The sequence below is a fragment of the Crinia signifera genome, chromosome 6 (assembly GCF_055691185.1).
Source record: "Crinia signifera chromosome 6, ASM5569118v1, whole genome shotgun sequence".
Lineage (NCBI taxonomy): Eukaryota > Metazoa > Chordata > Amphibia > Anura > Myobatrachidae > Crinia > Crinia signifera.
The window spans coordinates 233,576,218-233,600,844 of record NC_139222.1 but is presented as its reverse complement, the minus strand read 5'-3'; the positions used below and the strand labels follow the sequence as shown (position 1 = coordinate 233,600,844).

The 24,627-nt window shown below is 41.8% G+C and overlaps 1 long non-coding RNA gene across 1 annotated transcript; it reads right to left on the bottom strand.

The window, feature by feature from the left end:
• Nucleotides 1-3,783: 3,783 nt before the first annotated feature.
• LOC146007235 (uncharacterized) lies at nt 3,784-24,619 on the bottom strand. The gene is made up of 2 exons (XR_014444294.1): nt 24,221-24,619; nt 3,784-4,006 (listed from the first exon to the last, which is right to left on the bottom strand). It is a non-coding gene; the product is annotated as an uncharacterized LOC146007235 (long non-coding RNA).
• Nucleotides 24,620-24,627: the final 8 nt, after the last annotated feature.

The window sequence follows — 24,627 nt, the reverse complement described above, 5'->3', positions numbered from 1 at the left end:
GCCACAGCACACAGTTTGGGAACCACTGTTCTATAGTGATATTTAATACTTGGAGGGGCCAAACTAAATGAACAAAATCTTAGATTTTTTCAAAAATTTTTTGAAGCCAGGAGCTTTATTATAAGGGGACTGATCACATCTGTCATATTACATTACATTAGACCAGTGGTGGCCAACCTGTGGCTCTTGAGCCTCATGCGGCTCTCCCCCTTGTAAAGTGCGGCTCCTCCTCCCACTGCTGCCCACCGTCTGTCCCAGTCCCCTCTGCTGCCGGTTCCCTGAATCCCTTCTCCTTCTGAGGGGAGGAGAGCATGCATCGCGCATCTCTCCTACCCCTTACTGTGCATCCTTGGGACTGGGCCGTTCGCCAATCAGAGCTCGTGGGCCAGCAGCCAATCAGGAGCCGGCCAGTGAGCTTTTATTGGTGGGCGGTCCAGTCACAGGGAAGTGAGGTGGAAGGAGACATGTGGTATGCTGTGCTCTCCTCCCATCGGTGACATGACAGGAGGACTGCAGGGGGACACCAGACTGTCCTCTCCCCACCTGGCAGCAGCAGCAGCAACAACGGTGAGTGCTGCTGCTGGGAAATTTGCACTGTGGGGGCATAGCAATTTGTGGCACTGTGGGGGCATAGCAGTTTGTGGCACTGTGGGGGCATAGCAATTTGTGGCACTGTGGGGGCATACCAGCTTTTTGGCACTGTGGGGGCATACCCGGCACCGTGTGGTGCATACCTGGCACCGTGGGGGGCATATGTGTATCTGGCACTATTGGGGGCATATGTATATATGGCACTGCACTATTGGAGGCATATTTGTATCACCCCCACCCAAGGGGTCAAAATAGACTACGCCCCTTTTTTGGCGCATGCGCCTTCAGCGCGCACATGATGTCGGCTCTTTAGCTTGACTACCGATATTTTTCGGCTCTTTACCTCTGACCGGTTGGACAGCCCTGCATTAGACAATGCACAGGTGGTTGAATATTGTTTCATAGCTTTGATTCTTAGGAGGCAGTCCCCCTCAAAACCATATTCTCATAAAGGGCCAAATGCCCTAAACTTCAAAAGTGATAAAATAGAGAGTGATAAACAATCAACCAATCAGCTCCTGCCTGACATTTTTCAAACACAGTCTGTGACATGACAGGTAGGAGCTGATTAGCTGGCTGTTTATCACTTTTCAAGCTTAGTACATTTGGCCCAAAGTCTTATCTATGAAGGTTCACAACACCTGATAAAATGCTTTTATGGCATCTAGCACCATCGCCATTGGGAACGAGTCTGTTGGGTAAGAAAGTCAGCTAGGTTTCCTGAAATTATCAAGAATTTGCATTAAATTTACTATGTGGCTTCTGCTGCTATCATGTAGTAGTTACGCCACTGACTACCGCATTTCTTTACATCAATACACATGATGCAGGAAAGTTATAGCTGATATACTGGACAAAATGATTACAAAAAGCTACTGGGCAGAATCTAATAATGAGATGGGCTGATAACTTTGTCTATTAGATAGCCCCCTACCTTCATTTGGTTTGAAGATCACAACAATTACTGTCGTGCTGGTGGCGCTTTCACCATTTAAACCCTTTAATATAGCATTAGAATTTGCAATCAGGTTTTTTTTAAACTTGTCCTATAAAAATGGCACCGATCCCCTTGAGTGAAATAGCTTTGCTAAATTACAGTAGCAGATGTTTTTAATAGGACCAAAATGCTGTCATCCATTGTGCATTTGTAATAAATATGTATGTACTTCCTGCATCTATTCAAAATTTGTATATTTTCCAAATAAATAATGAACACTAGTAATTTCATTACACATCTAGGAGGGGTGATATGTCCAAGCTAGCCAAAAAAATCAATCTCATTGTTTTGTGGCTTTGTAGCAATTATAGTTGTGATAAATAAATGAAGTACACCACTTTGTTGGGAAACACAGTACATTGCGACTGTTAAGTAAACAACCCTTTCACATGATGTGTTCACTTCAGCTGAGAGCATTTTACATCAGATACAATTAAGACTGACAGGAGAACATGTTCTCATTTGATGTGTTTAGACTCAGGGTTTAGTTATATTTTTTTGATACTGTAGCAATACATATTTCATAATTTACTAGAATGGTATACATTTTTTTACCATTTTTAGGAGTTATTTTCTTGTTCACATATTTTTATTTTTTTGTGCTTGTTACCATGTTACCAGATTGGGTGACGAAATATCTCTTAGGCAAACACTGTCAATGAAAATATATTGTATACATTTACATATTTTTCTCTTACCACAAAAAATCACATTGTTTTCTTTAAGGCTATGTACATGCAAATGATTGTTTTTATATTTTTAAAAATACTCGCCGGTGTTTTTATTTATGTAGTCATGTTTAAGGCTTTGAAAAGGTGAATTCGTTATTTTCAATACAATTGACATGCATTATGCAAATATATGTATGGTATTTTTTTTTGTTTATGGCTTTGGTAGAAGTGAATAGGAATGATATTTTAAGTTTGCATTTGGAGTGTATTTAAGATGTTCAGAAATTCTTAAATATGTTTCAAACACATCCCGGTAAACAAAGTCTAAGGCAAAAGACAAAGGACCTAACTCAGCAAGTACAGATCTAGCGCCCCTCATTGAGACTGAGGCTGGTGATCAAATCGCCAGCTGCCAGCCTCCGCCACCCTTTGCTATCTGCTGGAAGGGGAGGGCGCGCACGAGAAGCTCATGTGCCCAATTCTGATTGAGCTCCCCGTCGGTCCCCACCGCCTCCCCGCCGATCCCCATATGTCCATGCTGCCTCCCCACACCCCCCTTACCCTGCCCGTCTCCCTGAAGCCCAGTGACTGGGAGGCACGTGCGTATGAGACACTTGCGTGTCCTAGTCAGATGGAGTCCGTCTCAGCCAGCACTTGCCAGTGGGATATTCTGGCAAGCCCTGGAGCTGATTGAGAGGGGCTCCATCTGTATGTGTATTTAGATCATTTGCAGTCCAAGCCAATCATCAAAACAACTGTGCATGCACATACCGCCACAGTGGCATGGCGCCACCCCCGCGCACCCGCACAACGCTGCCCCCACCCGGCGGCCCCCCAGTCAGGCATGCACAATACACAGTGCAGCCTGCAGAGCACGAGCCTAGGATACAGAGGGGCTCGGCACTCTGCAGGCTGCACTGTGCAGTGTGCCCTCCCGACCATCCGTGAAGGAGGGAGATACTGCCGGTAAGTAATGGTAATTGAGGGGGATAGGGGGAGGCGGGGTGCATGCGTGCATGTGTGTGTTTGGGGTATGCCGTGCCACTGTGCTTCGGGGGGCCCGGGACTGACCTTCAACATTTCTAGTGGTGGCCCTGAGCGAGCCAGAGCTATCGGACTTAGGCCCTTATTCTGGTTAACCTGCAAAGGCAAATTCCTTCTCAAATGGACTAAACCATGTGCACTGCAGTTGGAGCAGATGTAACATGTGCAGAGAGAATTGTATTTGGGTGAGGTTTTACTTTAATGTGATATCTAAATTGCAGTGTAAAAATAAAGCAGTCAGTATTTTCCCTGCATTGAAACAAAATAACTCACCAAAATGTAACGCTGCACATTTTACATCTGCCCTGCAGCTTGCACTGGCTCTCCAGAGAAGGCTAGTTGAAGAAGGCTCCATCTGTATTACCGATTGCATTTGGAAGCGCTCTGTTTTTGTGAATTATGATCTGGATCAGGAGTTACAGTATTCTCTCCCTTTTCAGAAACTGCTCTGTTACATGTCCCCAAGAAACACATACCCTCTCATGTTTTACAAAACATGTTATGTAGAGACACATACATCATGGATATACACCAACAAAAAAGTAGGGAGATGCCCTTTCTCTTCCTCCTTCACCACCTTCTGGGGAAATCCTTAGTTTTGCCCAGGTCTTCATAACTCAGATTTCATTTCGTGGAGGGATTTTGGTATTACTGTAGCTCCATTTGTTTTTGATCCAGGTGGCTGAATGCTTTCTTTCTTTGCCTTAAAAGAAAAATTCCTTGTCACAAATAGACAATTTTTCATGTACTTACAGGGAAGCCATTTTATACAAATTTTACCTACTGCTACAGTATGCCCCTGACAGCAATAACTGACCCTATTCACTCTGTACTTCTCATATCTCGCACCTGCTCATTTACATTACATTACTACTACATAGCAGCTAAACAGATAAATGCACCAGGGCTATGGAAATGCACATTATCAGCATGGCAACAAGATATACCTGACTTGCGTGATATATAAACTTGATAAAACATAACCAGAAAGTGTTTAAATACTTATACTCAGCTTCCCTACAGGAAACGCACCTAACCTGGCTGCGCTCCCCCTGGACTGTCTGGGCACTTTGCCCACATCCAAAATGGCCACGGGAGGGCTGCTGTGCATGCGCGATAGTGCACAGTACCTCCCACGGGACTTCATGTGTGGCGGCAGCGCAGGCTTCCACTAATCCCTTTCCACACCAGGAGAAGCAGGTGAGCCCCCCCGCCCCACATAACAAACACCGGCCGCCGCCTCACTCCCCCAGGCATTACACCAGTGTCACCCCCACCCCCCCCCGGGCTGCCGTTGCCAGCACCCCCCAAACAAATTCTCATATTTACAAGCTATTTGAGAACACAACTTGGTCCTATTAATGCTGTTGCATACCTGTATGTACTCAGTAGTGCGGTTACAGATGTCACAGTAGTACTTTTAGCAGCAAAAAAAAAATTCTGGAAACTATGGTTTTCTGAATAATTTGGATAACGCATATTTGGATAAGGGATACTCAACCTGTAATATGGCATGAAAACCATTAAGACAAAAAAAGGAGACCTAACATCTCTTGTATCTATACTCCAAGGATCCTTAGATTGATCCCCCTTACTTACTAATTTATGTGAATGCTCATCACAACAGGTTTTTGGGTTGTAATCACTGAAGTGCGCAAATAGATCTACAAACAAGTTGGGAAGAAATTTCCAAAGTCTTGTTATTGCTGGCTTGGTTAGCAGGCAGGTCCGTCTTAATGGCATTGTGGGCCATAGGCAAAGCAATGCACTAGGGCCCCAACTAAAGTAAAAAAAAAACCAGAACTTCCTGCGGTGTCTCTCCACCTGCTATTAGCTATCCAACAATTAGCAACCCTTGCTTGGAGGGCACTAGACTTCTGGGGCCCTAGGGCAGCTACCCAGCAACCCCATATGTTAAGATGGCCCTGTTAGCAGGATCTCCTAGGCTAAAATAACCTGCCCTAGACCTATGTAGGATCATACATGCAGGTCCATAAAACTCCATAACATTTGGCTGTGTACATTTGGCTGTGTAACTGCAGTTATTTTTCAGGTTTTTGAAATCTCCCAAGCAGCTTTTCCTGGAGTCACACCACTATGGCTAGCAGTCACCAAGAATCATGTCTCCAAGCAGGCTGGCACCCATGGTGAGACCTAATTTTGAAAGAACAAAAAGGTATCTCTAACTGGTTTCGCTCTGTTTCCTGTGAGCTTTTCACAAGTCCATAATCAATTTAGAATGCTATTTGTGAAGTTACAATAAACGGGAGAATGACAACATGGAACCATGGTGTAATTTTTTTTTTTTTTTTTGGAATAGGTTACAAAAGGAAAGCAATGTTAATTATAAATTATATAGGAGCCTACTTTATGGGCAAAAAAAAGCATTAAACGGTTTAAAATCGCAAATTTATTTTAAACAAACACATTATTTAATGGTTACCCATATGTAATAGATATTTGTAAAATAAATCTTAAATGCAAATTTATGGTAAAAAAAAATATTTTATTCCCTGTTATCTAATTTGTTAGCATATAGATGGAATAGCTTGTGAACATTCCATTCAATTTGAAATATCAGTTTGTCCAGATGATATAATCAATGTACTTAAAATTGATAGGAAGAATGAAGTTGCTCTTTCGTTTAGCATGTACCACTAACATTTGAGATTTTTTTTCCAGACTAAAAAATGATATTATTCCATCTGTACTACAGCACTGTATAGAAAGCCTTATGACTTAAGGTAATAGAAAATAATCTTATTCCTTTTTTCTAATTTAAATTTCACCCTGAAAGTCAGAATGTTAAAGTACAGTGACTTGCATTCATTTTAAAGATGACAAATAATTTGGCTTTGGTATTCTGAATAATGGTGCTATTTGCAAAGTGATATTTTATTAATTGCATATTACTATAAGCATATATATAATTTTCTAATGTCATATGAAATGTTACTGGACAGCCACGAGCACTAGACTGACATAAATCAATTAAAAAGTAACATATTTGATTATTTTGATTTGATTCACTTTATTGCTATTACCATGGCAACAAAGATACAGTTTTAGCATCAACCAGATACAGTAAGCAACATTTCTAAAAAAATAAATCATCACCACCCTACAGTATATATATATATATATATATATATATATATATATATATATATATATATATATATATACAGTTCTTTTATGCCGGCACTCCCAATAAAACTGGACATCCAGTCTGGTGCACTCCAAAAATAATCCAATATCAGTCCAATGAAAAGAGGCACAGAGACGTTTTTGCCATAGATGAAAAATCTATGCCTAATTAGATTTTTCATCTATTGCAAAAACGTCTGTGTGCCTCTTTTCATTGGACTGATATATATATATATATCAAAAGTGGGGGGAGTGTGGTCCTTTTTCTGCGCTGGTTTGTGAGCTGCACTTCTACCGTACCTAGCTGTTAATATAGGTACCAGGTGGGAAAGATGGAAGGAAGAAGAGATAGATGTGCGCTCTGTCTATTTCACCACTTTAGTACATTATAAATCATACATTGGTACATAAGATTTGTATTTATTCAAATTTTCTTTACAATGATGAAATATCAATAAAAAATGAGTTTGTACAAAATTTGATGCAGATTACAAATTCAGATACAGTTTAGTTCAAGTGAATGACAACAGATCCAACTTCAAGATGTGTAAGACTTCTTAGGATACGAAAGCCTACGCGTTTCGTCCCTTAGGACTTCATCAGGGGTAAATGAGGATCCAATCTGGTTTGTTCCATAAATATAGGTTTCTTCCAACAGTAAAATATAGTTATAAAGGGTTACTGACCACGTCAGTTTAGTCCCTTACATTGCTTCACAACTGGGTGGCAATTGAGCCACTATTGAAAACTACAGTACAGTGCTGAATAGCCGCGTTTGTGTATAAACAGTAGCACTACAGAATACAATATACATTTAATGTACTGTATATACTGTACCAAGGCCTGACAAGCAGCCCAGTGCACATTATAGTAAATATAGGTCTGTTCTTTAATACAATAATATTATGTACATTGTGAAATTCGAAAAATCTAGAACGTATTTGCATGCAGCGCCCTGCAGTGTAGTTAAGGACAGAACTAGGGATCGTGCCTTCCTTTTTACTGTACGATGTGTAGCGTGGTCCATCGGCCAGAAGATTGGCCATGTACCACATTGCTCTAGTTCATACCTGAATGTTCGCATGGAGCAAGGCTGTAAAGTTCAATGCTCCACTGGGGGCTTATTTATTTTTAGATGCGCCTTAGTAAAGATTAACACTCGCTTCACAGTGAAGAATTGTAAAAATAAATAAATGGCATCTAAATCATGTATCAATATCTGTTTATATACTGTACTTAGTATCATACAATAAATTATCCTATAGAACATGCCACCAAAATATTGACAGGAAGTTTAATTCATTAATTTATTTTTTATTTTTATGAAAGTAAAGGGCATTGAATTATATCATCTCTAACAAGGTTCACTAAGAACTGTAGTTTCAAATTCTAATAAGCCTTTCCTAACCTCTTATCAGCATAAACCAGATGTTGAATCAGTCACTGACTCCTGCTATAGGGATAACAAGAATTTGGTAAGTGAAATGGGGAGTCAAACGGAGAAGATTTAGCAAACGAGAACCCCTGTGAACTACATCATTAATACTCATCACCAAGATAGCCGGTTATCTTATATCTTCCACAGGTTGTGAAACATTTATAATATGGAGTTCTAATGAGTTTTCTAGACTTCACGTAAATGTTAGATAATTCATTCTATATTAAAGCATTTGAAAAGCACTTAGAGTAGATAACCACAGTGTGTGTGTGTGTAACATTGCACAGCATGTCGGATATGATGGGGAAAAGGAAAGTATTTAATGATAAAAATCTGTGTCATTAGTAAAGGAGTGATGCACTGAAACATGAAAAATATTGTATTAAATTGATATATATATACACACACACACACACACACACACACACACACACACTCTTTTCTCTTTTGGAGATACAATGTATATATAGGAATTGCACATGGTAGATTGCAATATTGCTTTTGACTTTACATAATGATATCCCTGTATAATAATATAATTTAAATCATGCAGAAGGATGAAAGGATTTTCAAATACAGTAAATGGACGGGCTATCAGCAGATGTATCATTAGGAATGCTGTTGTAAAATTACTTTTGAAATAAGCGAGTGCTTTGTTATAGTGGTGCAGATAATTGGAAACGGACCTCGTACTGTAGGTCATAGAAAAGGAATATTGTTGGCTATTCAGATCTATTATGTTGAAATAAGTTGAACATTCGAAGTACAAGATCTTACAGAGACAACAGCCCTTATTCTGATCGGTGCGGCCGGATCCGAATATGCGGCCAGCACCGTGCGTCCTAAACCCTGCCTTCCATACGGATCGCCAACTCCGTCCGTACGCGGTAAGAAGCTGTCCGAACGGACCGCAAGTGTATTTCTCATGAATACACCTCCTCCATCTCAGGGAACCTCCCCCATCATTCGATGGTCGCAGAACATCGAATGCAGGGCCGAGTGGTCCGCCAGCTCCCGCAACCTCAGACCACACGGGCATTTCTCCGTGCAAAAGCAGGGATCTGGGCGGGCAGCTGACATCCGGCAATGTCACATGTCCGCCCCCTACACGTGCGTCACGGCCGCATTACCATACGTACGCCCAGCGTTTGCATGGGAACGCCCATGAAACGCGGGGTGTAAACATATGGTAATGAGCCCAAACAGCCCTTTACACCCCTCTCCACCCCCTGTTCGTAGTGTACACATTTCATGCGGAATGTGGCCGTGCGTCCGGCTCGCACATGCGCAGAGACGCCTCTGCACATGCGCAAACTCAAAACATCGGCGGCACGAACGCACGCGGATATTACCGCACCAACCAGAATAAGGGCCATTGTTATTAAAAAATGAACACACTTTATTAATAAAAACAGCCCTAATCAACAACCTCCCTCCTCCAGACTACCAATCCTCCTTAAATGTAGAGTAGTTGGACAGAGGGTTTTCTTTATGTGTCTTTTGTTAATTTTTAATTTTACATTTATCTCTATAGTATACGTTAGAGAGATCATACTGCACAGTATAACTACCATGTATTATATCAGTTGAATTGGGATTGGTATGAAATCCCGGCGGTCAAAATCCCGACGCTGGAATCCCGACCGCCGAAATCCCGACGGGGGGACGTGGATCGCCCACCTCCCCTGCGGGCCCGTTGTCTCGATACAGACAAATGACCGCATTTCCAGCTGTTGCGCTGTAAGCCTGATACTAATGTGAGTTTAGGTAGGGCTAATGCAAGGATCTACAGTATGCAGTGGCAAGCATAAGCCGCTCCACCCACTGCTTTTCTGTCCACCAATGCAACCATCATCATTAGTAATGGCACTTGCACTAGCCCCAGTGTACTGTAGGGGCAAGATATTTCTCTGAAACCGGCTTTTCTTCTCTGTACGCATCACAAGAATAGAACAGAACTTAAACTACATGCCAACAACACTCTCACAACGCTCCCACAAAACAGCTTGTTGCGATTGCATTGTTCACTGTGTGCTGAAATATTTACCATCTGCATACATGCATGGAGCCATTCAACTCAGCACCATTATGTTATCAGTTCCCTCTGTAAATTATGTCAGTGGTGCCCAATACATATTGGGCATTATTCTGATTGATACGCTTTCATGCAAATTAGCACGCATGGTGGAATTTAGCTCATTACACATGCGCAACTGCTGCAGTGCGCATGTGCATGTTTCATAGTTCATGCAGACTCGCACCCTTGCGCACAGAAATACCTTGCGAAAGAGACCTAAAATGAAGGTGTAACGTGATGTGTTTCTCTGGGCGTGGCTTTGCAAGAGGGCAAAAATAGGCAGAAAACTGGACATATACAAGGGGAGTTGACCAAAAGTGTTGGGTGGTGGCTTCGCAACCTTGCGTGTACACTTGCAGTGCTCAGGCTGCAAAACATTCGCCAGAAAAAAAAAAGTGACTCTCAGGTCTCGCAGGGCAGCAGCTTAGCGGACCAACGTTCGCAACACCAATCAGCATGCACAGTAGCTAAAATACATGCAGCTGCACACAATACTCACCCGTGCACCATACACATTTTTCTCTTTAAACAATTAACTAACCACATCTACTCAATGCAGGCCCATGGTAAACACACTATTCCACTTTAAACATTTATACCTTTCCTGCTTCATTTTCCCAGAAACACACATTATATAAAGGATAGGCACAGGTGTATTTGGAAATGAAAGGCAGAACGGATGACAAAGTAGTGCAAACATTTTCACAATACACATAGGTAATACATGATAATAGACACTAATTAATTGAATTTGTTTCAATATATACAATGAGGCAATAGATATAATTGAAGTGTAGTGATGAGCATGTTTAAATGAGTTGCGTGCCTCTGTGTGCCTACAGGATCGGGGGAAAAAGTTTTGTGAGTGTGTGTACATTCGCACAGTGCATGTTTCTGTTGTGCCTAGGAACACCCAACCGTATGGGTATTTTGTGTCCTGTTGTGAACACACCTGTGTGCATGTGGTATGGGCATCGCTTCACATGACTGCAAATTTGCATGCAAACGAATCAACCAGAATAAGGTCCATTAACTTACACAAATTACAGTATATTAGAATAGCAACAGTGCCCACAAATACAGTGCATTATACCATGAGTGATTCCATACAGATTTTAAAACAATAATAGTGTCTTTATGGACCCCACTGGTCACTAGAGATGTGTGCAGACCCATGTACAAAATCTTGGTTTTGGTTCTAAATCATTGTCATGGCTTTGTTTTGGCAAAACCACCCTCAAGTGTCTATGCTGTATTTCTTTAAAATGTATTTAAAATGTATTTAAAAAAAAACAGCTAAAGTAATTAAATTAATTAGTTAATGTAATTTGAACCTGTTTTTGCTCCCACAGTTTTACATATATATGTATAACTGTATAACGTCAATTACTTTTATTTGCAGTCATTTCCAGTTAGAAATGGTGCCTAAAATCAAGTGGGAGGGACTAACATGCTAGCCAAAATATGCAAGATTTAATTTTTAAATCCCAAATCAGAAATTGGCAAGATGACCTGAACCGAGACTCGGTTCGAACCAGTGACGTGCGGTGGTGGCTGTGAACGGAGAGGCACTCCGTAGCCCCCTGCACCTGGCTGCCGCTGACACCCGCTCCAGCAGCAGCCAGCAATCGTCCCATGCCACAACATCTGTCCCTGCCCACCGCCCCCCGCACCTGGCCACCGCCAACACCCATGCCCTCAGCAGCCGTCCCCACCCACCGACTCCATTTCCTACCCCCGGGAAAAAATAAATTGTACTCACAAAGCAGGAGAGAGGGGAGCAGGCACACCGCACACAGGCAGGGAACTGGGACTCGGGATTCGGGGCACAGGTCACAGGGGAGCAAAAGCGGCACTATCAGAAGCTTTAATGGCGGGGATCCTGTGATTGGACAGCAGCTGTCCAATCACAGCAGTCCCTGCCAATTAGGCACTTCTAGAAGTACAGCTTTTGGTGTTATTTTTAATGTGCTTTTTTAGCCCACTGCTTATTTTAAACAAAATGACAGGGGAGCATGTCCCTGCTCAGAACCCCAAAGTGACACGAGTCAGGAGTCTGTTGGAACGGAACCGGAATCGGAATCCCAAAGTTCATGTGTGCTCTGTTTTCAACAAAACTGAACCATTCATCTCTGCTGGTAACACCTTTGAAATTTGATGCTAGTTTTTTGTCTATACCACCAACACCAGCAAAAGATACATCTAATAAATGGTCTACCTCAGTTTGCAATTACATAAACCTGGCCTTACTCTATCCAGACTGCATTTACATGTCCTTTTCTTAGCCAGTTCTGAAAAACAATGGATAAGGGTTCCAGATCCATACAATAGCACTTCACTGGTGGAGATGTGAAGCATAAACTCACTACCACAAGAATGTGGTTCACCTTAACCTAATAAACTACAATAAGCATTTGCTTATTACATTGTTTTGTAAACAGTACCTTTAACAATGTAACATTCTGAATCCAGAGAGCGGATCGATCATGTTTAGTTTGACAATACCATGATCGACCACTAGTGGTCGAAGGCATCTAGTTAGACTCCTAAACTTGGTCAATGGCGTCTAGATAGACAGTGATGGGAGATAGATGTCTGTGAATGATCAACGGGAATGTGGTTGACAGTAGCAAGGTCAAAACTAGCTTTTCTTGTTTTATTGGTGTAGGTCCACTTGGTTCATACTATGCAAGTGGACATAGAGGTAGGTTATAATAGTGTGCCGAGCATAGCAAGGCACCGTGCCTAAAGCATGGTGAGAGTAGGGAGCCATGTGAAGGGACACTGTGCACATACACAGTGTCCAAGGGGACCCCTGTGACATTCGTCACTAGAAAAATATAAAAAACTTGTGTCAACCTTGCTACTGTTGGCCATGTTCACGTCGATCATTCACAGGTATCGATCTTCCATCACTTTCTAACTATACGCAGGTGACTATGTTTAGGCATCTAACAACGCTTTTGACCACTAGTGGTCGATCATGGTATCGTCGATCTAAACATGGTTGGTCCTATATCCCAGAACTGTAATGTTCAACTTGATCAGGAATAGTTTTTGAAGTTGCTACTATTGCATTGTTTTATGTAAAATTCTTACATGTTCAAATAGGTCACAGTGCTGTAGCTACAACTTAGTGTGAATGTGATGAGATCAGAGCTTAGTAACCAGTCTTACTTACCAGTGTATTAAATATTTATACCTCTGAGGAAGTCTTAAGTGGAAGAAATACAATGGTTATTTGTTGGAGACTCATGGTCCATATACTCAAGGAACTGGTCTTTTTAGATAAGTAGGTTCTACTTATTATTCTTTTATGTATACATTTATATTAATTAAATATAACATATATTTTAAAATGACTACACCATGATTTCCTGTTTTGCTATTGTTATAAATTATTATTTTTTTGTAAAATATATTTAATATTGGCATTTACTCATATGAAGGGATGACAATGTTTCACAAGTAATACAAAATCCTATAAAGATACCATTGATATGTGCTATAAATGGTCTATTATGACGCCATTTTAAATATTTTTATTCACTAAATTGGTCATGTTTTTGGATATTTATGAACATACATATATATATATATATATATATATATATATATATATATATATATATATATACTGAGCATTTGTGATGAAGTGATTATCACTTTTTGGAGAAGGAAGGTTTCATAAAGTTTGGCAGATGAGCACATTTTTCATACTTTATAGTAAACAGATATGTGTGATAACTCTTCTTTTCTCAAATTGCTCTTTGTGACAACTCTTTCCCGTAAAAGGTGCAAACCCCAGGGATAAGGCATATGAAGCTTTTTCATTTTGCAAACATCTTCCCCATACTGTAATTGCAACAACCTCAGGTAAAAAAAACAAACAAAAAAAAACATTGAATTTGGAACATGATGCACACGCAGGACCATAACTAGAGTAGACTAGAGTGGTGTAACCGAGTTGCTTTTGGGGTGGCACACCCTAACATTTATTTAGAACTATTTATTTTCACTAATATTATACTTCCTAGCACTACACTTTTTAACCTCTAGCTTCTGCTTTTTTCTTATTAACACACATTTATAGCTTAGTTTTTCACTTGTGTGCTGCCCTGGGGTGACTGGCTTATGCTGGCCTTTTTGGGGTTCCGCGCCCCAGATTCTTAGTATTAGGGACCCACCAGAAATGAGGTTACCGTGAAGCTGGTTGGTGGGGAAATATTTCTTGGCCAATGAATATACCAAGAACCTCTATTATTGATTGAATTTGATCAATAATATGGAGTGTGCATCTGCACCACATGTCTTTCTTTGCAGAACTACAAGTCCCAGCATGATAGCACCTCATGTAAATCGGGTGTGCATTCTAAGATCCCCCCCCTAAGCTAACATTGTGTACACCTGTACACCTGAAGGTTGGGACTCCTTCAACTTAGAGTAGCACCCCGCCCACCTGATCTGAACATTAGTTCACCAGTTTGGTCCCTGGTAGCCACAGACTGCAAACTGAGGGCACAATGAAGGTAAGACCTAAATATTTACACTAATTGCTAGTCTTGGAGATGGATTTGGGGCGCGGCTCCCCTTGGGTTGGTGTAACCGAGTTGCTTTCGGGGTGGCACACCCTAACATTTATTTAGCACTATTTATTTTCACTAATACTATACTTCCTAGCACTACACTTTTTAACCTCTAGCTTCTGCTTCTTTCTTATTAACACACATTTATAGCTTAGTTTTTCACTTGTGTGCTGTCCTGGGGTGACTGGCTTATGCTGGCCTTTTTGGGGTTCCGCGCCCCAGATTCTTAGTATTAGGGACCCACCAAAAATGAGGTTACCGTGAAGCTGGTTGGTGGGCAAATATTTCTTGGCCAATGAATATACCAAGAACCTCTATTATTGATTGAATTTGATCAATAATATGGAGTGTGCATCTGCACCACATGTCTTTCTTTGCAGAACTACAAGTCCCAGCATGATAGCACCTCATGTAAATCGGGTGTGCATTCTAAGATCCCCCCCCCATAACTAGAGTAGTGTGCAGGTTAAGGGCCTTATGGGCCTGGAGCTTAAAATGTACAATTATGAGAAGTGGAGCATCCATACACTATAAGCTCCAACACGCCCACTTTTCACCACTTGACAGGCGGAATATTGAATTCTGCCTGTTTAGTTGCATGCAAGCTGACCGAAAATGTTCTGGCATGCCTACTGTTCGACAGGCAAAATACCACATTGAATACCCCTCTTAGTGTCTTATTGTTGTCCTTTTTTTTAACATACACATACATAAATACATACTGTATATACATGTGATTTAAAAAAAAAAATTACAGTATAAAAAAAGCTTGCCATTTGATTCATCCTGTGTTATAGTATCCAGATGATTGTGAACTCTAGGCAGGTAAGAAATCTTTATCATTTTATATTCTGGGCACAGGACCTGTTTTTAAACATTCCAATAATTGTTCTAAATTGGTCATGTTGATTAAGCACCTGCACTTCAAACTGGTATGCTTAATCTGAAAAGGCTATGCATTTCTTTATGGACAAATCATTGTGTTTGTAACAGCGTACAATACACCACAACATTTGCATTTAAAATGAAAACTCATAAATAATAATAAATATAGATTTCATGTTCCACTTCGATAAAAAGTCATAAAAATGTATTTACACCAAAGGGCTCAGTACATATAAAAATTGGGAAAAAGAAAAACAAAACTGTTTTTTTTTTACAGCATTTTACCTTTAGTACATTTTGCTATAGCAACATGTGTTGGATATCCCCTTCCTGACAGAGCCAGTTTTTGCGTTCCTGACAGAGCCCTTTTTTTCAAATCTGACATGTCTCACTTAAGTGGGGATAACTTTTTTTGCTTTTACTTATCCCAGTGATTTTGAGATTGTTTTTTCGTGACACATTGTACTTCAAATTAGTGGTAAATTTGGGTCGATACAGTCTGTGTTTTTTTGTGAAAAATACCAAAATGTCGTGAAAAAATGGAAAATTTTGCAATTTGCAAAATGTTAAATTTTCTGCTTGTGAGACAAATAATCATACCACTCAAAATAGTTAATAACTAACATAGACCATATGTCTACTTTATGTTTCCATCATTATTTCAACTTCCTTTTAATTTTTTTGGACACTAGGAGGCTTACAATATGAATAGCAAATTCTCAAATTTTAAAGAAAATTTCAAACACTGATTTTTTTAGGGACCAGTTCAGTTCTGATGTGACTTTGAGGGACTTGTATGTGAGACACCCCCATAAATGATACCATTTCAAAAACTGCACCCCTCACAGTATTCAAAACAGCATTTTGGAAGTTTGTTAACCCTTTAGGTGTTTCACAGGAATTAAAACAAAGTGTAGGTGAAATTTCAAAATTTCATTTTTTTTGCAGATTTGCAATTTTAATACATTTTTCTAAGGAACACAGTACATTTTACTAGAGAAATGTGACTAAAAATTGATTCCCCCAATTCTTTTATTTTCATAAATATCCTATATGTGGCCCTAGTGTGCACGTTGACCAAACCACAGGCTTCATAATAGAAGGAGCACCTACTTGATTTTGGAGCCTCCTTTTTATGAGATTATTTTTTAGGCACCATGTAGGTTTCTAGGCACCATAAGATTCTAAAATTTAGGAACCCCCCCACAAGTGACCCCATTTTGCAAACTACACCCCTCAGGGAATTCATCTAGGGGTATAGTGTACATTTCAAACCCCCAGGGGTTTCACCAATTTTGATACAACTGGGCAGTGAAAATGAAAAATTACATTTTTTACACAAAAATGCAGTTTTGGCTCAAAATTTTTCATTTTCAGAAGGTATGAAGGAGAAAAAGCACCCCAAAATCTGTGCCCCAATTTCTCCCGAGTACGGCAATGCCTCACATGTGACCAAAAAATACCATTTGGGTGCATGGCAGGACTCAGAAGGGAAGGAGTGATTTTTGGATTTTGCAGCTCAGATTCTGGTGGAATTTTGGTGGGTGCTATGTCGCATTAGCAAGACCCCCCAAGCACCAATACAGTGGAACTTCCCCACAAGTGACCCCATTTTGCAAACTACACCCCTCAGGGAATTCATCTAGGGGTATAGTGTACATTTCAAACCCCCAGGGGTTTCACCAATTTTGATACAAGTGGGCAGTGAAAATGAAAAATTACATTTCTTTACACAAAAATGCAGTTCTGGCTCAAAATTTTTCATTTTCAAAAGGTATGAAGGAGAAAAAGCACCCCAAAATCTGTGCCCCACTTTCTCCCGAGTACGGCAATGCCTCACATGTGACCAAAAAATACCAGTTGGGTGCATGGCAGGACTCAGAAGGGAAGGAGTGATTTTTGGATTTTGCAGCACAGATTTTGGTGGAATGAATGGTGGGTGCTATGTTGCACCAATACAGTGGAACCCCCCCACAAGTCACCCCATTTTGCAAAGTACACCCCTCAGGGAATTCATCTAGGGGTATAGTGTACATTTCAAACCCCCAGGGGTTTCACCAATTTTGATACAAATGGGCAGTGAAAATGAAAAATTACATTTTTTTACACAAAAATGCAGTTCTGGCTCAAAATTTTTCATTTTCAGAAGGTATGAAGGAGAAAAAGCACCCCAAAATCTGTGCCCCAATTTCTCCCGAGTACGGCAATGCCTCACATGTGACCAAAAAATACCAGTTGGGTGCATGGCAGGACTCAGAAGGGAAGGAGTGATTTTTGGATTTTGCAGCTCAGATTCTGGTGGAATTTTGGTGGAAGCTATGTCGCATTAGCAAGACCCCCCAAGCACCAATACAGTGGAACCCCCTCACAAGTGACCCCATTTTGCAAACTAAACCCCTCAGGGAATTCATCTAGGGGTATAGTGTACATTTCAAACCCCCAGGGGTTTCACCAATTTTGATACAAGTGGGCAGTGAAAATGAAAAATTACATTTTTTAACACAAAAATGCAGTTCTGGCTCAAAATTTTTCATTTTCAGAAGGTATGAAGGAGAAAAAGCACCCCAAAATATGTGCCCCAATTTCTCCCGAGTACGGCAATGCCTTTACATGTGACCAAAAAATACCAGTTGGGTGCATGGCAGGACTCAGAAGGGAAGGAGTGATTTTTGGATTTTGCAGCTCAGATTCTGGTGGAATTTTGGTGGGTGCTATGTCGCATTAGCAAGACCCCCCAAGCACCAATACAGTGGAACCCCCCCACAAGTCACCCCATTTTGCAAAGTACACCCCTCAGGGGATTCATCTAGGGGTATAGTGTACATTTCAAACCCCCAGGGGTTTCACCAATTTTGATACAAGTGGGCAGTGAAAATGAAAAATTACATTTTTTACACAAAAATGCAGTTCTGGCTCAAAATTTTTCATTTTCAGAAGGTATGAAGGAGAAAAAGCACCCCAAAATCTGTGCCCCAATTTCTCCCGAGTACGGCAATGCCCCACATGTGACCAAAAAATACCAGTTGGGTGCATGGCAGGACTCAGAAGGGAAGGAGTGATTTTTGGATTTTGCAGCTCAGATTCTGGTGGAATTTTGGTGGGTGCTATGTCGCATTAGCAAGACCCCCCAAGCACCAATACAGTGGAACCCCCCCACAAGTCACCCCATTTTGCAAAGTACACCCCTCAGGGAATTCATCTAGGGGTATAGTGTACATTTCAAACCCCCAGGGGTTTCACCAATTTTGATACAAGTGGGCAGTGAAAATGAAAAATTACATTTTTTACACAAAAATGCAGTTCTGGCTCAAAAATTTTCATTTTCAGAAGGTATGAAGGAGAAAAAGCACCCCAAAATCTGTGCCCCAATTTCTCCCGAGTACGGCAATGCCTCACATGTGACAAAAAAATACCAGTTGGGTTCATGGCAGGACTCAGAAGGGAAGGAGTGATTTTTGGATTTTGCAGCACAGATTTTGGTGGAATGAATGGTGGGTGCTATGTTGCACCAATACAGTGGAACCCCCCCACAAGTCACCCCATTTTGCAAAGTACACCCCTCAGGGAATTCATCTAGGGGTATAGTGTACATTTCAAACCCCCAGGGGTTTCACCAATTTTGATACAAGTGGGCAGTGAAAATGAATAATTACATTTTTTTACACAAAAATGCAGTTCTGGCTCAAAATTTTTCATTTTCAGAAGGTATGAAGGAGAAAAAGCACCCCAAAATCTGTGCCCCAATTTCTCCCGAGTACGGCAATGCCTCATGTGTGACCAAAAAGTGGCAGGACTCAGAAGGGAAGGAGTGATATTTGGATTTTGCAGCACAAATTCTGGTGGAATGATGGTGGGTGCTATGTCGCATTAGCAAGACCCCCAAAGCACCAATACAGTGGAACCCCCCCACAAGTGACCCCATTTTGCAAACTACACCCCTCAGGGAATTCATCTAGGGGTATAGTGTACATTTCAAACCCCCAGGGGTTTCACCAATTTTGATACAAGTGGGCAGTGAAAATGAAAAATTACATTTTTTTACACAAAAATGCAGTTCTGGCTCAAAATTTTTCATTTTTAGAAGGTATGAAGGAGAAAAAGCACCCCAAAATCTGTGCCCCAATTTCTCCCGAGTACGGCAATGCCTCACATGTGACCAAAAAATACCAGTTGGGTGCATGGCAGGACTCAGAAGGGAAGGAGTGATTTTTGGATTTTGCGGCTCAGATTCTGGTGGAATGAATGGTGGGTGCTATGTGGCATTAGCAAGACCCCCGAAGCATGGTGAAATTATGAACCTAATAATCCATAGATGTGTGGTATATTTTAAAACACTCCTTTATACATAGGCCGGGTTTGTCGGGGCAAGTGTCACACTGGAAAATAGTTTGCTTTCTTATTCCCTTTTTATAGCAAACTTTGCACCTTTTTTGTGTCCTGCCCTTTTTTCCAGTGGAGGGGATTTCATCAGGAAAATGCTGCCCTGGTACAATACGGGGGCCAGTACTAGAAGTACTGGGGCCCTCTGCCTGCTGGTTCCCAAATATTAGGCCCTTTATGACTTCCTCTTGAAAGTGCATAAATGTCCCCCTCTGGCCGGTAGAACGGAATAGCACGTAAACGTTATACAGTGCCATCTGGATGATATACACGGCCAGCTTCTTGTACCAGATTTTTGTTTTCCGCAGGGCACTGTACGGCTTCAGTACCTGATCTGAAAGATCCACTCCGCCCATGTACCTATTGTAATCCAGGATACAATTAGGTTTTGAGGTGTGGGTACTGGTACCTCGTACAGGGACGGAGGTGGTACTGTCTCCGTGAATTGTTGTCAGTATAAGGACATCCCTCTTGTCCTTATATTTGACCAACAACATATTTTCGGTGCATATTCCCCTGCTTTCACCCCTTCTCATTACTTGGGCAATGTGCGTTTTTGGGAGGCCTCTTTGGTTCTTGCGCACAGTACCGCAAGCTGCTGTACCTCTTGAACCAAGGGCCTTAAACAGGGGGATGCTGGTGTAAAAGTTATCCACATAGAGGTGATAACCTTTATCCAGGAAGGGGTGCACTAAATCCCAGACAATTTTTCCACTAACACCTACGAGGGGGCATTCTGGCGGTTCAATTCTTGAATCCTTCCCTTCATATACCCTAAACCTGTGAGTGTACCCTGAGGTGCTTTCACACAGCTTATACATTTTTACATTTTTATGCCATACCTTGCCCTCTTACTGGGAAGGTACTGGCGGAATTTAACCCTTCCTTTAAAATGTATAAGGGACTCGTCTATGCAAATGAATTTATCTGGGATGTACATGTCTTCAAATTTGGCACTGAAATGATCAATGACCGGCCTGACTTTGAATAGCCGGTCAAAGGTGGGATCATCTCTGGGTGGGCACTGTGCATTATCGTTGTAATGCAAAAATTTAAGGATCGTCTCAAATCGAGCCCGGGGCATGGCCATACGGTAAAATGGGGTGCTGTACAGAACATCTGTACTCCAATATTGCCTAATTTCTGGCTTTTTTACTATGCCCATATGAAACACCAGACCCCAAAACGTCATCATCTCTACTGCATCTACAGGGGTCCACCTAGCAAATGATGACGTGGGGTTTTGAGCAATAAACTGCTGGGCATATAAATTAGTTTGGTCCACCATTAAATTTATAAAATCATCAGAGAAAAATAATTTGAAAAAGTCAATTTCTCTGAGACCTGTGGAATCAAATTGGATTCCTGGCATGGCCAAAAACTCAGGAACCTGGGGCTCAAAATTGTCTGGTGGTGGGGTCCATACGAGATCAATTATTGGGGGGGGGTCTCAGCTGCTCTACGGGGACGTCTTTGAGGGGGTCCCTCATCACCAGAGGAGGAAGAGGAGCTTAAGGCGAATCCTTCAAATTCCCCGCTTGCATCACTGGCTGTGTCAGAGTCAGAAGCAAGCATGGCATATGCCTCCTCTGCTGAATACATTCTTCTGGATGACTGGGATGACATTTGGGATGACATTTGGGATGCCATTTTTATTTTTGTGTTACTGGTAGTGAAATGTTTCAACACGTGTATAGTGTAGGGGGGGGTACAAACTTTATTTCAACCTGGGGGGAATGTAGTGTGTAATGTGTATGTAGTGCAGAAAAAAAAAATACTTTATACCAAAAAAAAAAATTGAAGGGGTTAAAAAAAAAAAAAATTGAAGGGGTTAAAAAAAAAAAATTGAAGGGGTTAAAAAAAAAAAAGGTCCTGCGCCAAAAATTGAGCACAGATGTTGGTCAGTAACGTCTGTCACTGAACAGCGCTCAAAGGCAACAGGAATTTGATAAAAAAAAAAAAAAAATAGATCAACCCTGTGCCGAAAAAGCTGATCAGTGATGTACGTCACTGATCAGCGCACAGTGGCCACAGGACACCCACAAAATCACAGTGTGTGTAAAAAAAAAATTTAAAAAAGACCCCACAAAAAAAAAAAGGTGATCAGTGATGCGACACTGATTACCAGTGAGGGGCAGCAGGTGCACAACCTTTGGTGCAACTCAGGGCCGGTGCAAGGGTGTTGGGCGCCCTCCTGCAAACTATAAATTTGCGCCCTCCCATACCTTATAATAGACAGTGCATGTTTGAGGCTCGCACGATAAAAAAAGGGGTAATGTTCACATATGGAGTGTTTTTACAAATTACGGCACACAGTAGGATAATCTTATTCAATTTACACTGCATATAGTGTCACAGATTCACATCACACCACACACTAGTTTCCCTTACACACAGTAGTGCCCCTAATATATATAATGCCAACAGTAATAGTGCCTTTTACATATAATGCCCACAGTAATGCTACTTATACATAATGCCGCTTACACATAATGACCAGAGTAGTGTAGGTTACACATAGAGGGTTATTCTGGTTCACTCGCATAGGCAAATTCACTGTCTAATGGACAAAACCATGTGAATTGCAGGTGGGGCAGATGTAACAAGTGCAGAGAGAGTTAGATTTGGGTGTTATATTGTTTCTGTGCAGGGTAAATGCTGGCTGCTTTATTTTTACACTGCAATATAGATATCAGTTTGTCCATATTTGCCTTTGCGAGTGAACCAGAAAAACTCCCATAATGTCCACAGAAGCGCCCCCTTACACAATGCATAGTTGCGCTGTCACAATGCCCATAGTGCCCCATACACATAATGCACAAAGTAGTGACACTTACACATAATGCCCAGAGTAGCGCACTTGTATAATGTACAGAGTAGTGCCCATATACATAATGCCCAGATTAGTGCCCATACACATAACACCCCTGTGTCATGCTCCAATTCAGTTTGTGCTGCACCGACCAAGCAGTGAAGGGAGGGATCGCTAGGCACATACCTGTATATACATACATGTAATTATGTATGTAATGTATGTGCTGGATCGATACCCCAGGGATCGCCAGCAATGAGTAGTCTGGGGGGTGGGCTTAACAGTGCATAGATGTTTATGGTGATTCCCAGCTGCAGCACCTGATGCTCTCAGCGCTGGCGATCCCTGGGGGATCGACCCAGCACATATATTACACACATCATGATACAGTAACATGTATGTATGTATATATATATGTACCTAGCTATCTCCCCCTCCACTGTTACTGAATTGTAGTGACCTAGAGTTTCTTGCTTGAAAGACAATCTGAACAGGTACAGTAATATCTGTATCAGCTTCATAAAATGACAACAGCATTGTGTATAGGTACCTAGCAATTTCCCCCTCCCTCTTTGTTGGGATACATTTTGTTTATTTTTGAGTACCATACCCATTGCTGCCTCTGCTGCTCTCACTTCTCCACACATGTACTCCATACTTGCCTACTTTTGAAAACTAGTTTCAGGGAGATTTTGAATGCTCAAAAAATGCGTTGTGCCGCTGAGAGGGTGTGTCATGCTCCGCCCAGCGTGTCTAACTTCACTTGTACCTATAGCCACTAAGGGGTGTGTCCTGCAGTGGCAGAAGAAAACTGTGGAACACTCTGGGCCTGGGTCAGATGTGAGTGTTTCTGACTGTAGCACTGCACTAAACATTTGAAAGAAAACTTTTCTGCCTATATGTGTGTGTGTGATAAGAGGGAGCCAGGGAGAGAGTGTGAGAGGGAGGGATAGAGTGTGAGACAGAGGGAGAGAGTGGATGTGAGGGAGAGAATGAGTGTGAGAGGGAGGGAGAAGGTATTGAGAGAGGGAGTGTGAGAGGATGTGCGAGATTAGGAGAGAGCGTGTGTCTCACATACACTCCCTCACTGTGTGTGTGAGAGAGTGTGTGGGTGTAAGATAGAGGGAGAGTGTGAGAGGGATAGAGGAGAATCTGAGAACGAGTGTGTCGGTGTGAAAGAGAGGGAAACAGTGGGTCTGAGAAAGAGGGAGGAGAGTGTGAGAGGGTTAGAGGAGAGTGTGTGTGAGAGTGTGAGATAGAGGGAGAGTGTGAGAGGGATAGAGGAGAATCTGAGAACGAGTGTGTCGGTGTGAAAGAGGGAAACAGTGGGTGTGAGATAGAGGGAGGAGAGTGTGAGAGGGTTAGAGGAGAGTGTGTGTGAGAGTGTGAGATAGAGGGAGAGTGTGAGAGGGATAGAGGAGAGTGTGTGAGAGAGAGTGTGGGTGTGAGATAGAGGGAGAGTGTGAGAGGGTTAGAGGAGAGTGTGTGTGAGTGTAAGATAGAGGGAGAGTGTGAGACGGATAGCGGAGAATCTGAGAGAGAAAGAGGGAGGAACCTAGACAGCTGCTGTATGCAGTAAGATGGCTGCTCACCTTGGAGGGACCAGTCTCACCCTGCACACACCAATAACCATGGAGGATCCAGGAGACCTGTGCTGCACCAATTTGAATTCTTCAGCTGATTTTCTTACACCTAAATAAAATTAGAAAGGTGGAACAGTTGGCAGAGCTGGCTTGAGGAGGGGAGCTCATGGGCACGGAATCCCCACTCTGAGAGACCCCCACCTGTTGCTGCAGTTTGAGGAACTGCTACAGGCACAGTGCCAGAATAAGGGTACGGCTTCCAGGCACGGCCTCCACTACTCCTAACTCTGCAGTGCCCGGCCTCTTTCTATCCGGCCAGGGCAGTGGGGACTCTGGAACATCCAGATGACCTATATTTGCAATGGCAGTGGGTTAATCCAGTAGAATTATGTGGCTTTCTGGGCAAGAGAAAACTC